The 13,373-nt window shown below is 53.9% G+C and overlaps 1 long non-coding RNA gene across 1 annotated transcript; it reads left to right on the forward strand.

Annotated features, from left to right (window-relative positions):
• The first annotated feature begins 259 nt into the window (after positions 1-259).
• Positions 260-12,324, forward strand: LOC128083777 (uncharacterized). The gene is made up of 2 exons (XR_008208186.1): positions 260-999; positions 11,423-12,324. It is a non-coding gene; the product is annotated as an uncharacterized LOC128083777 (long non-coding RNA).
• The last annotated feature ends 1,049 nt before the right edge of the window (positions 12,325-13,373 follow it).

Below are 13,373 nucleotides of genomic sequence, written 5' to 3' on the forward strand. Positions count from 1 at the left end.
TCTCCTGCTTTATTTCCTCCCAACCACAAGTTCAGTGTGACAGTGGGCAAGCAGTGAGGTGAGATAACGGGGCACCTGGGGCTGCTGGGCTGCTTGTAATCCTCAATGAGGGCTGGAGACAAAGCAGGGTGTAGAACTGCTATTGAGTAACAACTTACTTCACGTGGTCCCTGTAGAATGTGGATCTTGATTCTGGAGCCCTATGAAACATTGGAGAAGAACTAGGTTGTATCTTGACCGAGTGCCAGCCCTCTTCCTTTAATTGAATAGCTTCCAGCTGGTTCAATCCTTGCTCAAAGGGGCACCTTTCTGTTGGACGTTGGTGGAGTTTCATCGTTTAACAGCCCGGTGCTGTTTGTGCATCGGATCGTTTTCAGTTAGGGGTTGTTTTGTGCATCCGAACAGCAGCGGTTCTGCCCGCCCCTGTGTGCACAGCCCAGGGCTGTGCCTGCTTGTAGCAGCCGTGCAGTCACTGTTCATCCTCAGCTGCTGCAGCACTGAGCCCTGCCCCGTGCCTTCTGCTCCATCTCAAACAAAAACCATAAAAGCAAACGAGGAAAAAGCCAATTATTTAAGAAGGTAAAATCCCTGCTGCCTCTGCTCTGGGCTGCCGCCTCATTTCTTCACTTCTGTTTGTAGAAATAAATGTTTCCGAGGGGGCCAAAAGCAAACAGCTTTCTTCAGAGCCACTGAGGGTTGTGGAGATGAGTGGCTACAGCTGTAGGGGAGTTTCTCTGCCCCGCTCGCGCCTCTAACGCGAGCTCTTTAACCTCCAGCGCCGCCGCCTCTTCCCTCCATCTCTTCCATTCGCTGTGAGCAGCGCCTTCGGGCTCCTCCGTGGGTCGGGGGCCGAACTCTCCCCGCAGCTCCGTGCGGGTGGGGCCGGGGCGCTCCTCCTCTGCAGCGGAGAGGGAAAGGGAAAGCGAAAGGGAAAGAGCGGGCGATGTCCCCGCAGCGGGACCGGGGCAGGCGGCACACGCAGCCCGCAGCGAGGGGAAGGTAAGCGGGGAACGGGGATGGGGGAGCGGGGCGGGGGCTGCCCCGACCGGGGTGCGCGGAGGGGGGGTCGGACGGAGCCCCGGTACCGGGACGGGGTGCCCCGAGTGGCCGCTCCCGCAGCCGGTGCGGTTTGCGGTCCGACCGAGCGCTGCTGCTGCGCCGTCCGCCGTGGGCAGGTGCGGGTTGAAGGGGAAATAACGGCTTCTTTGGGATCGGGTCTAACCCACCCGCATCGGGTACCCCGCATAACTGCACCGAAGGACTCCTTTCTCCCTTTTTTTTTTCCCTTTCTGCCCTTCCAATTCAGTTATCTGAGCTGTTGCGGTTTTGTTTTTGTTTTTGCTTTTGCTTTGCATCCCGGCTGTTTGCCTTTGCCTCGGATTGCTCTTATGGCTACTTTCTGATGCAGCCAAGAGAGGCAGGGAGGCACCGCTGCATCACAGACAGACGTTGTGCTGGTGGGATCAGCATTTGGGAAGGCAGAACTGGTCCTGCGAAGTCCCTGGGTATAAACTGGTTTATGCAGATTGTAATTAACCAAAACTTTATTTTTCCTTTGTTCTGAGTCACATCGAGTGTGAATTGCAGCTCTGTAAACGCTGGTGGTGGTGGCAGAGCAGGAAGAATAGGAGACGGTCAGGAGCCTGAGAAAGAGGAGAAAGAGATTTGGTTAGAAGAGAGCAGTGAAGCTGTGTGAGCAGGGAGGGCTGCGCTAAGGACATGAGGCAGGCTGAGGCCGGATCAGGAGCTCAGCACAAAAGCTTTAAGGTTGAGGTGGCCATGAGTTCCTTCTCTTTTTCTGTGGTCCTCTCCTTAAAACCAGAGGTGGGCTGCAATCTCAGGGCCCAATGCATCCCTGGGTGTCGGGGAGACAAAGCTGCCAATGGGGGGACTGAGAGGAGCCCAAGGCATCAGGTTTACCAGAGGCAGAGGTGCCAGAGCTGAAAGCCCCACACTGCACCTTTACCCTGGGCAGCTGAAATCCAGCTGTGCCTCTGCCAGCTCTCCTGGGGAATAAAAGCCCCATTCAGCAAACAGCCATCACACAGGACCCAGGCTATAGGACAGGGGGCTCAGTGCCATCAGGGCTACCAGAGATGCTCTTCAGATGCACAGAATGCTCGGAGTAGAGCTTGCAGAGAGCTGAGGTTTGGACAAAGAGCTTGTGGGCGCCAGCTGAAAATGAGGTGAAAATGAGGTTGGGCACAAATAAGGCAGTGGGATTTTCTCAACTCTTTGCCCTCAGCTCAAGAAACAAGGCTGTGAAGCAAGCTCTGGAGTCGCACTATGAGTGTTTTCTGGTGACGAATGCCTTAGAGGAGCTGATAGAATGATCCATTCTGTCCTCAGAGCACTTGGGGAATGCTGGCTGTGGGGCCGAGAGGCAAAACAGCAGCGTGTGCTGCTCATCTCGTGCAGGAAAGACAATAAGGTGCAATAGAGACATGTTTATGGTGTCTTGCAGTTGCATGACGTTGCGGATTTTGGTGCCCAGAGCTGAGCTGGTGGCCTTGGTGTGAGGGTTTGCAGCTGAGCTCTCGTGGCCCTGCACCAAAGTGCTGCTCCTTGACCCCGTTGAAGCTCTGGAGATAAGGCTGCAAATTCATCAGCTGGGAAAACTGCACCAGCTTTCTCAAAACTGAAAGCTGGATGAATTCGGCTCAGCTTTTCGGGTTCTGGAAATCACGTGGTGCCAGGAGCAGGTGGCAGCCAAATGTGGATATGTGAGCTCTGAGCTCCAGCTCTCCCCGAAACCTGCCCTCCTGTTGGATCGAGCCTTCAAGGCTCTCCTAACTGTGATTTTCTGTGTCGTCAGAGCTCGCAGAGAGCCTGGCGGGGCTGGGGATGCAGGCTGGGGCTCCCTCGCTCTCTGAGCTGAGTCAGAAGCAGCTCCAGCTGCCAGAGCCCTTGGCTCATCTCCTGCTTTCTGCTTTGCAAAGCCGCAGAGCGCTCTGCTCTTGTGATTAATGTGCTGCTGCACAGCAACTGCTCCAGCATTTGTGATAACACAAACCTGAAACAAAACTCCCCGTTTCCGCTTATAGCATCAAACGGGAAATTATGTAATTTTATATGTACGGCTTCCTTTACTAAGAAAAGCTTTCAAAGCAGCAACGTTCATTTGTCCAGCAGCACAACGGGCATCAGCTCCCGGTGCCCGGAGCATCGCCTCGCTCCCCCGCCCTGCGCACGGGGCCGGAAGGACGGCTTGCAAAATCGGCTCAGCCTTCACTGACATCAAAGGGAGCTCGAAGCAGCCCGCTGGGATGGAGGCGGGGGCTGACGAGAGCGGCGGAGCTGCGCCTTTCCCCGGGGACTGCAGAGGGCGGTGGTACCCAGCGGCGGCGGCCCCAGGAACGGAGCGGTGCCGCTGTGGGCCGGGTGCGCCAGCACTGTGATGCTCGGGAGCTGCGTGCTGCTGCTGCTCTCCTTCCTTCCCCGGGTGGAAAGGGGCCTACCCGCAAGCGAAGCAGTGTCAGGGCACGCACAGAGCTCGTCTCGCCCTATTCCGAGTTCTCTGCAGGTGGAAATTGCCCTTGCAGGGGGCAGGAGAGCTGCAGCTGCGTTGTTCTCGGGCAGTGTGTGTTCTCTGTGGTGTAGAGGCTGATGGCTGAGACTCGGAGGCTGGAGGATGCTCTGACAGCTGAAGGCATCCTCAGAGCACAGCCAGGGCAGAGCTTTGCTTTCACTTTGCTTTGGTTCTCTGCTGGGCTCCTTTCCCTTCTCACCTCCTTTTCTCTCACACACTGGAAGTGCAGTTTGTGGCTGTCGGTGCTTCTCAAGAGCGTTCCTCTGCTCCCAGTCGATCCCAGCAGCTGCTGCACACAGTGCCTGTGCTGTATGGCAGGCATGGGGCATTGAGTTGCTGCCAGTTCACTGTGCCTGCCTTCCCTGGGACCCAAACCTCCCCCTGCCAGCCCTGTGCAGGAAGCCTGGCACAGCTCTGCTCTGTTCCTACCCGTTCCTTGTTCTCAAAGCCAAACTCAGCCCCAACAGCAGCTTCAGCTGTGTCACATCTCCCGATGTTCCAGCACATAAACCACTGTGTTTATGGGGCTCGAGTTCAGCTCAGTGGTGAAATGCACAGAGCTTCTGCATGGGCTGCAGCACAGCTGGAGAGAGACGCAAAAGCGTGAGAACCACAGCCGTTCCACTCATTGCTGTGCCCGTGAGCTCTATGGGGCTTCATTTCCTTCAGCGCCTCTTCAGCATCACCACAGCCTCAGCCTCCTGTTTGTCACACACCCGGGGCTCACGCCGTCCCACCCTTCCTGTCTCATCTGGAGCTGCTGTGGGGAAGGAGCTGCCATGGCAGCCGTGCTTATCGCTCCCCAGCAGCTGGGGATGCCTGGCAAGCACAGCCCCATCCTGCCAAACTCGGCTGCAAGAGCTGAAAACAATCTACTGTACGTATATTATTATTTTTTTAAGATGAACAAGTCTTATCAATATAGCTGCTATGAGGCAGGATGGAGAAATTACTGTGTGCCAAAGGCCAGAGCAATGCCAAAGTGCTTTAGGATGTAGTTGTGCACAGTGTGAGTTACACTCTGACATGGATCATGCTTCACTTACCCCACACAGGGAAGATGTACATCTGTTCTCCTTAATGCCCTCAGTGCTGGCTCTGCCACGGAAGCCTGCAGGGAGAGCTGGGCTCCTCCCCACCTGGGGCCATCGATGTGCCATTAAAGCACCAACGAGGTGTTCAGGTCCTTCTCTTCAGCCTTTGTGATTGTTTCAGCAAATTACGTCCACAATTGCTCCTTGAGAGCCAGACGAGGATCCCTGGAAGTGGGGATCCAAGATCCCTGGAAGTGGGGCAAATCACCGCCCCTCAGCCGCTGCGTTGGCACTGCAGGATCAGGGGGTGGTTCTGCAGGTGAGACAATTAACGGGAACCCAACTTAACGAGGCTGTGTGCTGCTTACACAACAATACTGGTGTTCAGCTGGCATGCAAGTAATTGGCCGGTGACTTCACCTGAACTCTCCCACTCGCTATAAATACCTTCCTTTCCATCAGCAAGTGAGCGTGAGGAGTGTCTGCAGAACCAGTTCTGCCACCTCTTTACAGGAAAAGGTTCTTCTGTGCAATTCTCATAAATCACTGCTGTCTGAATGAGAAGTCCCACCCCACCTGGATGCCAACAGCGTTGGGCTGCCAGCTTCAGCCTCTGCCCAACGCTCTCTGCCAGTGTGTGCAGATGAGGAGGTCCCGGATGGCAGCAACTCAGAGTCTGTGCTTTCCCTACTGTTACCCATATATCTGTTAGAAAGGAGAGTTGTATCCTGGCCACCTAAATCACAGGATCAGTGAAATACAGAAACCTTCACATCCCTCAAACAAATGCATTGTTCCTCCCTGGAGGAAGCTGGCCATGAGTTTTCAGTACAGATGTGGGATGCGTGGGTCTCGCTTCTGCCCAGCTTTGGGTTTCTTGCCAAGTTGGCAGCATCCCCAGAGTATCCTGATCAATGATCCCTTCAGGGTCTGCTGACTCTGGGAAGTCCCTGGTTAGGATATATGTATATATTTCTTCTCCTGACATGCAGCACAATGGTAGCTGGGTTTGCATGCAGCAGCTGTGCGCAGGACGGCCGCTTGGTCCCACTTGTGAGCACACACGTGAGAAGTCTGAAAAGTGAATTCAGTTCTCATTTGGAGAAAGCTGACATTTATCATCCTCGCTGTCTGCATGCCTGGAAATTCTGGGTACGGAGTTAATGATCTCCAGAGGGTAATAAAGCCAACGGCTCCCAGACAGCCGTGCTGGGGGACTTGGTGCTGTGCCCATTGATGCTGCCAGCAGTGAGAGGTTGCACGAGGACTGCTGCACTGTGCAGTGTCTGTGTGACGGGGACACGGCCTTTGGAGCAGCCTTGCTGCAGGTTCAGTGCCCTGCCAGGCGTGCAGCACAGTAAGAACTGTGCTTCTCGTGCTTTGCAATCATCTTAGCTGCCTGCTCTTAGTGCGCGTGCAAGAGCTTTTATTTGTCGCATGAGTGTTTCTATCAGCATGTTATGTTTTGGTCTAATTCCTTCCATTGGTGGTGTGTGATGCAACAGGCTGGTGATGCTGGAGGTGGCTGGGACTGATGGAGCTGAGCTGATTTTATACCACTTGAGAAATAGGGGTAACTGGAGAGTTGGGTGGAGAGGAACCTGGTGAGGTTCAGCAAAGGCAGCTGTAGAGTCCTACGCACAAGGAGGAGTGACTGAATCAGTGCAGGTTGAGGGCTGAGCTGGTGGAAAAGAGCTCTGTGGAGAAGGACCTGGGGGTCCTGGTGCACCAACAGTTGACCATGAGCCAGCAGCATGCCCTGGTGGCCATTGTTGATGGTGCCCTGGGGTGCACGGCACAGAGTGTGGCCAGCAGGCAATGGAGGGTCTCCTCTCCTCTGCTCTGCCCTGGGGAGGGCACATCTGGAGCACTGCACACAGTGTGAGGTTCTCAGCTGCAGGCAGATGGGGAGCTACTGGAGAGAGCCCAGAGGAGGGTGCAGAGATGGGGGCCTGGAGCACCTCCTGATGGGGACAGACTGAGAGCCCTGGGGAAGGAGAACCAAGAGGGGATCTGCTCAGTTCTGATCAGTATCTGAAGGGCATTAGGAGGACGGGGCAGGGCTGTGTTTGGTGGTACCAGCAACAGGACAAGGGGCAGTGGGAACAAACTTGAACTCAGAGAGCTCCATCTGAACATAAAGAAGAACTTCCATGCTCTGAGGTGGCAGAAGCCTGAAGCAGAGCCCAGGAGGGGTGCAAGTGCTGTAGGGGACCTGCTGAAGGGGGGTGGACTGGGGGATCTCTGGATATCCCTTCCATAGGGACAAGTCCACAGTTCTGTAATTCCATAACTGCAAACTATGTATAGAAACGCAGGTGGACGCTTTGGTTTCATGTACATTATTTCCATGAATCTAAGTTCTCCTGTGTGATCCTTCCCTGGTGCAGACAGCCTTGGTTTTAACCCTATGGGTGTCGTGCAGCCTTGTTGGTGCTGTGCAGCTGGCCCACTGCTTCTCCCCATCGATGTGCCTGAGCTGTGGGGAAAGAAGCAAACCATTGTGTTGAGATAATGCAGTAGGGAAGAGATTAGATAGGGAGAAGGATTGCCTTATCCATCCAACCCTTGGAGTTCAGACCCATGAGAAACAAGAAAGGGAGGCGTGAGTCACAGGCCTCTTGAGGAGGTCAGTAAACATGGCAGTGGCTGTCCCCGTCTGCATGGCTTCTCTTCTGAAATAAACAACGCTGTACAAAGTAGCTGATGCTTCACGTGCTGCAGTCGCAGCGTCTTCCTCTGTAGGAGCATTGTGGTTAATGATGCACAATGTGTGATGAGGCCGTGATAACGAGTGGCTGTGGGAGGTCCCTGTGCACCTAGAGCCTTGTCAGTCTCTCGAATGTGATGTGCAGCACATGAGTGTGACACCTTCCTATCGCAGCACCAGACCATGGAGCTGCCCTGCGAGGGCTGCAGGTGGGTCTGAAAACTGAACTCAGCCCATTCCCAGAGAGCTGATGGGACATTTCCTTGCAGTGTTGCTTTGAAACTGTGTGATGCCCCCCAGCTGTGTGGGAAGAAGAGCAGTGTGGGATGCCCTGCAGCTTTTTTCCTGCTTCTCCTCTGTGCAGCGAAGCGCAGCTGGAGCACAGGATCAGAGGGGACGTCCCAAAACCCTGCTGTCCCCATGCTGTGCCAATGGTGGGAGTGCAGGAGGAAAGCTGCTGGCTACCAAGTGCTGTGTGTGTGCATGACTGGTGCACAGGAGGCAGTGCAAATGTAGGAGCTGTAGCAGGTTGTTCTGCCACCAACAACTCTATGGGTGCCTCTTGGTGGTGATTTCATTGCACGGAGGGGAACTGCCCACGTTCTGCAGCACATCTTCCTGCTGTGATGCGCCCTGCCAGCTCACTGTCCCAGCACTGTGACCTTGGCTGCCAGGAGCACACCACTGGCTCTGCTTTTGTTTGGCTTCAGAGAGCACTGTCCTCTGGCTGACAGGCATAAATCTGACCCAGACAGTTTAAAAAAAATATACAGTATGCATTTGTTGAAGTACGTCCTTCCCCAGTAATTTATCTTGCCTGCACTCTGTTTGGAATCAAATGTACACACATCTCTAGGCACACAAAGCAGCCTGGGGGGAAGGGGGAGGAGGGGGTGGTTTGCTGTGTTGCATTCAGCAAACCTCCTCTTTTTTTTTGCATGGAAACATGGGGAAAAAAAAGATCTCCTGGATGGATACCTGTTGTTTCATTTCAAAGAATCATTAAAGTTGGAAATGACCTCTCAGACCTCCAGGCCCACCCCACCTCACCATGCCCAGTGCCACATCCCCACAGCCCTGAACACCCCCAGAGATGGTGATTCCCCCGCTCCCTGGACAGCCTGTGCCCGTGCTGATGGAACAAATTGTTCCTCACACCCCCTTAACCCCAACTTGGCATGATGTGAGACCGTCCCCTCACCTCTCATCTCTGTTTGCTGAGAGAAGAGTCCAACCCCCACTGCCACAGCCTCCTTTTGGGGAGCTGCAGAGAGCACTAAGCTGCAGACAGCTGGAGTAGGGGAACTCTTTTGGCTTTAGAGCCCTATTCCTGCTGTGTGCACTGAGCTGCAGGGGCCATGACTGCTCGGTGCTGCAGGACTCAGCCCAACACAATGCTGCCCTGGGCAGGAGGGGCTGCAGCTCTCAGTAGTTCTTTCTGTTTGCCAGGGCTTGTAGTGCTGGCAGCTTTGCTCTGGAGAGGTATTTGGGAGCGTGTTTGCTTCCCTCTTGGCACGGCTATTCTGCAGAGCAGGCTGTGCTGCAGCAGCCATGCTCACAGCTCCTGCAGCAAGGTGCCAGCCCTGCACGGACCTTGCACTGCTGCAATGGAGGGCTGATTGCTTCCCGTAAACCAGGGCATGCAGTGCTGGGAGGAGCCAGGCTGAGGGGCTGCCTGGGGCTGGCTTGGGTAAAGGTGAATGATTGAAGCCAAAGGTGCAAGCGTGTGCCCATCTGCTTTGTCTTGAGCAACCTGGCAAAGCAATAACACTGTTATTGTACAGAGAGCTGCTGCAGCACCTCTGCATTATGCAGATCCATAGGCAACCCAGACTGCCTGGCTGAGTTCATGCTGCTCTGCAGCATCACAACGCGTTGGTGGGGGGTTTATGTTGGTGTTTGCTTTAATTATCACAGTGAATCTTGTAAGCCTGTTGGCTCTGGGGCTGTGCTGCTGGCTGTGTCTGTCACAGAACCACTCTCAGCTCCTCACACCCAGCACCGTGGCAGGGATCTCTGTGCCCACCAACCACTGTCCCACTGATGATCCACAACGAAGGCAGGAGGAGCTGCTTGGCTGGAGGCGCAGGAGGCCCAGATGTGGGTCAGGCCCCTCTGGCAAAGTATTACCCATAAGAGCTCTGCCGTGCAGGCTGCATTCTTTGCTCACTGCCTGCAGTGTCAGTGATGCTGCCCCATAATGCTGTCAGGGTTCTGAGGACATTTCAGGGCTCGAGGGCCATGTTGCAATGAGAGCTCATTGCATTGCACACACCTGACACAGCAACAGGAAGCGCTTTGCAGTCACATTTGCATGGCAAAAAAAAAAAACAAAAAAACAAGGCAAATGTCAAAGAATCAAAGCTGTAACTGTAAAAGGGAAGAAAAACCCATAACAGCCCTTTATCCCGAGCTTTGCAAGGTGGGGCCACATGCTCTTAAAGCTTCATTCACACAGGAGGAAGAACGAAAGAGGTAAATTTGTTTGTTGGTGTTTGCAAACTGCAATACCCGTGCTTGGCTGCCCTCTACCAACAGACCTCGAGTGCTGAGGGTGTGGGGCCTGAATTTACACCACCTGAGCTCTGCAGGGTGATGCTGGGTGCTCCTGTCACCCCCTGTGCCACACTCCTCTCTGCCAAGCAGGGAAGCAGCTCAGAGCCCATAGGGTGAGCACAGCCTCAGCAGCACTGATTGAATTCTGGTTTGAAAATGGAGGAAAATCTCATGGTTGGCAACCCTGAACATAGCAGAGGGGTGAAAGCCAATTGATCATTATGGTCCTTTTCAACCCAGGCCATTCTGTGATTCTCTGATTCTATGAAAAGGGGCAACGTGCTCCAGCATCAGGAAGGATCCTGCAAGCATTTTGCTTGGGTTGGTGGGGATGCAGCCAGACCTTCTCTCCTTTAGCTGCGAGGGGAGTGGGGCTGTTCTGGGTTTGGGATGGCAGCGGGGAACGATGCAGCCCTTCCCACCCCTCCGTGCCCCACAGCTTAGCTGAGCTGGGCCAGGAGCAGCAGTGCCTTTGGCTGACCCAAGAAGAGCAAAAATGTTGAGCCAAGCACTGAGAAGAATCGGTTTGGAGGAAGAAATGGGCAACGGCCCCAAGATGAAAACAGCAGAGCACAGCAGCGTGGCTGAGAGCTGGAGCTGTGCTGGGCTCTTCCCGAAGCACAGCAGAGTGCAGGGCTGGTGGGCAGCCCATGCTTACCATGCTTACTTTCAGAGAGGCTCGGGGATACCTGCATGAACTAGGAGAGAAAAAACAAAAAAAGAAGGCTAACGAAACATCCGCAGGAAATTCTGACATGATTTCTGTGACTCAGCTGGTTCATATTAGCTGTGTTACATAAGTGGAGGTCCAACAGATTGCCCTCTGGGCAGGGCAGGCCAGGCGGGTGCCGAGGGCAGGAGGTGGGTCGGGAGCTGCCCCAGCTCCATGCCAGCTCCACGCAGCTCAGGGGCGCACACAGCCGCAGAGGTTTGGCGTTTCACCTCAATCCAGCAGCAGCCTCTTGGATTTTATTTTTTCAATGGGCTCAACAAGTGTTTTTGGTTTGGTTTTCTATTTATGTGGGGTATTTTGAGCAAAACCTGCATTTCCTGTGGGAAATTCCACTTTCATCTTCTTTTGGAGTACATGAATCAAAGCACATGGGTGGGGAGAAATCTCCAACCAAGTCCAATTCCAGCGCCCATTTCAGCCACTTGAGGCTTTCTGTGCCACTCTCCAAAAGCACTTTATTAGCATCAACATCCAGACACTCCATGAGAAGCTGATGGTCAGACTCAATGATTGCAAGCAGGGGGTTGAATCTGGATGATCCTTGAATTCCCTTCCAACCCAAGCCATTCTATGATTCTATGATAACAGTGCTCTTCTCCAACCTTAATGATTCTATGATAAGCTATGCCTTCATTTTGCCAGTATGGTTCTATCTCGTGGTTTCTGCTTGCTGATGTGCTTTGGGGTGTTTTGCATCACTCTAGGGCTGTGCTTTGCCTTGCAGGGGCTCTGCCTGCAGCCCCACTGCTGTCACTTTTTATCCTTATACGATTTTTACCTTCCTCTCTCTTTTTCCTTTTCAAAGTTGAACTAGAAAAACAAAAACACTCAATGTGTCAACACTGTCCCTTCCCTTACAGCATGTGATCATCGCCAGGAGGTGCACAGGGAGAGGTCCCACCAGGACACCCCTCCTCCCAGGGGTGCAGCGGTTGATTACGGGGTCCTGTGACAGCTCCACATCCACAGTGACCAAGGACCCACGGGGACGGTGGTCCTGGAGGTGGCTGGTGACTGCAGACTGCTGGAATGCTCCATGCCTGGATGAGACGTGTGAGGGTGCTGGGGATGCTGGTGGCTGTGGGTTTCCTACTGAGCCCGGATCATCGCAGCCAAGGCAGGCCAGGTTGGACGGGGCCTTGGGCAACCTGAGCTGGATTTCAGCCTCCGGATTTCAGCTCCCAAAATGTGCCAAGCGTGAGCCTTCAGCAAGAGCTTCATCCACCCAACACATGCTGGACTAATTCATCCCAACCCCTCTCTGCAGGAGTTTTGCCTTCACAGAAGCAGCCGGTGCATTAGAAGTTGGTTTTGGAATGCACTCACAGTGCCAACAGCCATAGTGACCGTCCTGCTGAGCAGGGGGGGGGTCTGCAATGGGGATGGAGCCCAAACCGTGGCCTTGGGACCCCAGCTGAGTTTCCCTGCTGCCAGCTGGGGGATGGGGGCATCAGGAACAGGACACATCTAGGAACAGGAGCAGGCGTTGCCTCGCTTACCCTGGGGCTTTAAAGGCCAGGCTCACCCCCAGCAAGGTCCTCAGTTAGCTGCCCAGCTCCTTATAAAGTCAGATTTGTCATCTCAAAATACAGTTTGCTGTAGAACAGAGAATATTTAGGAGGGATTTGGTGAGTAACATCTGCTGCTGTACTGAAAATTCAAAGTGTTAAAAACTTAAAAAAAAAAAAGAGGTTTGGGTAAAAATAAAAGGCCTTTGGAGAGGTCTCCTCGGCAGGATCCTTTTCTCCCTGTGCACACAGCAGATTTGTCCATGTTCGTTCGTCACTGTCCTTCTGAACATCAAACCAGAGCGCAGCAAAGGCTGGCTTTCGAGAGATAAACCTGGAGGCGCTCATATTTCACACTGCATAAAATCACCTCGGGAATTTTCAGTTCTCCTTTGTAACATTACGAGGGCCTTTAGAAAAAGTGTCACAGCTCATGAGCTAAAAAAGAAGAAAAAAAAAAAAAGCATCAGCTTGTGGCTTTGGATGCATTCAGAGCGCGTTTGTGGTCGGAGTTTCCCAGGCTGCTGGGGGTGAGCGCCAGGTCGGCCCTCGCACCGCGCTGTTTCTGTATGAGCCGTGGCAGGCAGTGAGCTGCAGCTCTGTGGCCGAAGGCTCCGTCCTGCAGAGGGGTTTGGGATGGGGATCTGCTGTGTTTGATGAGGTGGGAGCGGGCGCCAAGCCTGGGTTTGAGGGGTAGAAATAGGTTTTTTCTCCTCAAACAACGAGGTTTGGCTTCATCCTTGTTAAACTTCATTGCCACAAGGTGAGATGGGGCACGGATGGGTGAGTGTACAAATGAGGAGGTGCTGCAGAGTGCTGCCATAGGAAGAGGTGGGAGGCTCTGGTTTGGCAGTTACCACAGCAATTAACCCAAGCCCAGGGTCCCCTGTGTACAGCCCTGGCAGTGCCTGCATGCTCACAGAATCACAAGGTTGGAAACAACCTGCAAGATCATCCAGTCCAACCACCCTCCTGTTCCTGTTGGTACCACAAGCTACTAAACCATATCTCATAGCTCCTCATCCAGGCACCTCTTGAACACTGCCAGGGATGGCAACTCCACCACCTCCCTGGGCAGCCATTCCAGTGAATGCTCACTGCAGATGGGTTGTTGTGGTGCTGGGTGCACCTGTGTGCTTGATCTGTGTGTAAATACAAGAAGGCAGGCATACAAGCACTGCCCTGCACTCAACCTGGCTGCCCTAAAACAAACCCACAGCACAGCATCATTAGACGGAGGCAGTCCAGGAGGTCCAACCTTGACACACACAGATGTGCCCGCTGCCAGCCTGCTGCACTGACC

The sequence above is a fragment of the Tympanuchus pallidicinctus genome, unplaced genomic scaffold (genome assembly GCF_026119805.1).
Source record: "Tympanuchus pallidicinctus isolate F22 unplaced genomic scaffold, pur_lepc_1.0 scaffold25, whole genome shotgun sequence".
Lineage (NCBI taxonomy): Eukaryota > Metazoa > Chordata > Aves > Galliformes > Phasianidae > Tympanuchus > Tympanuchus pallidicinctus.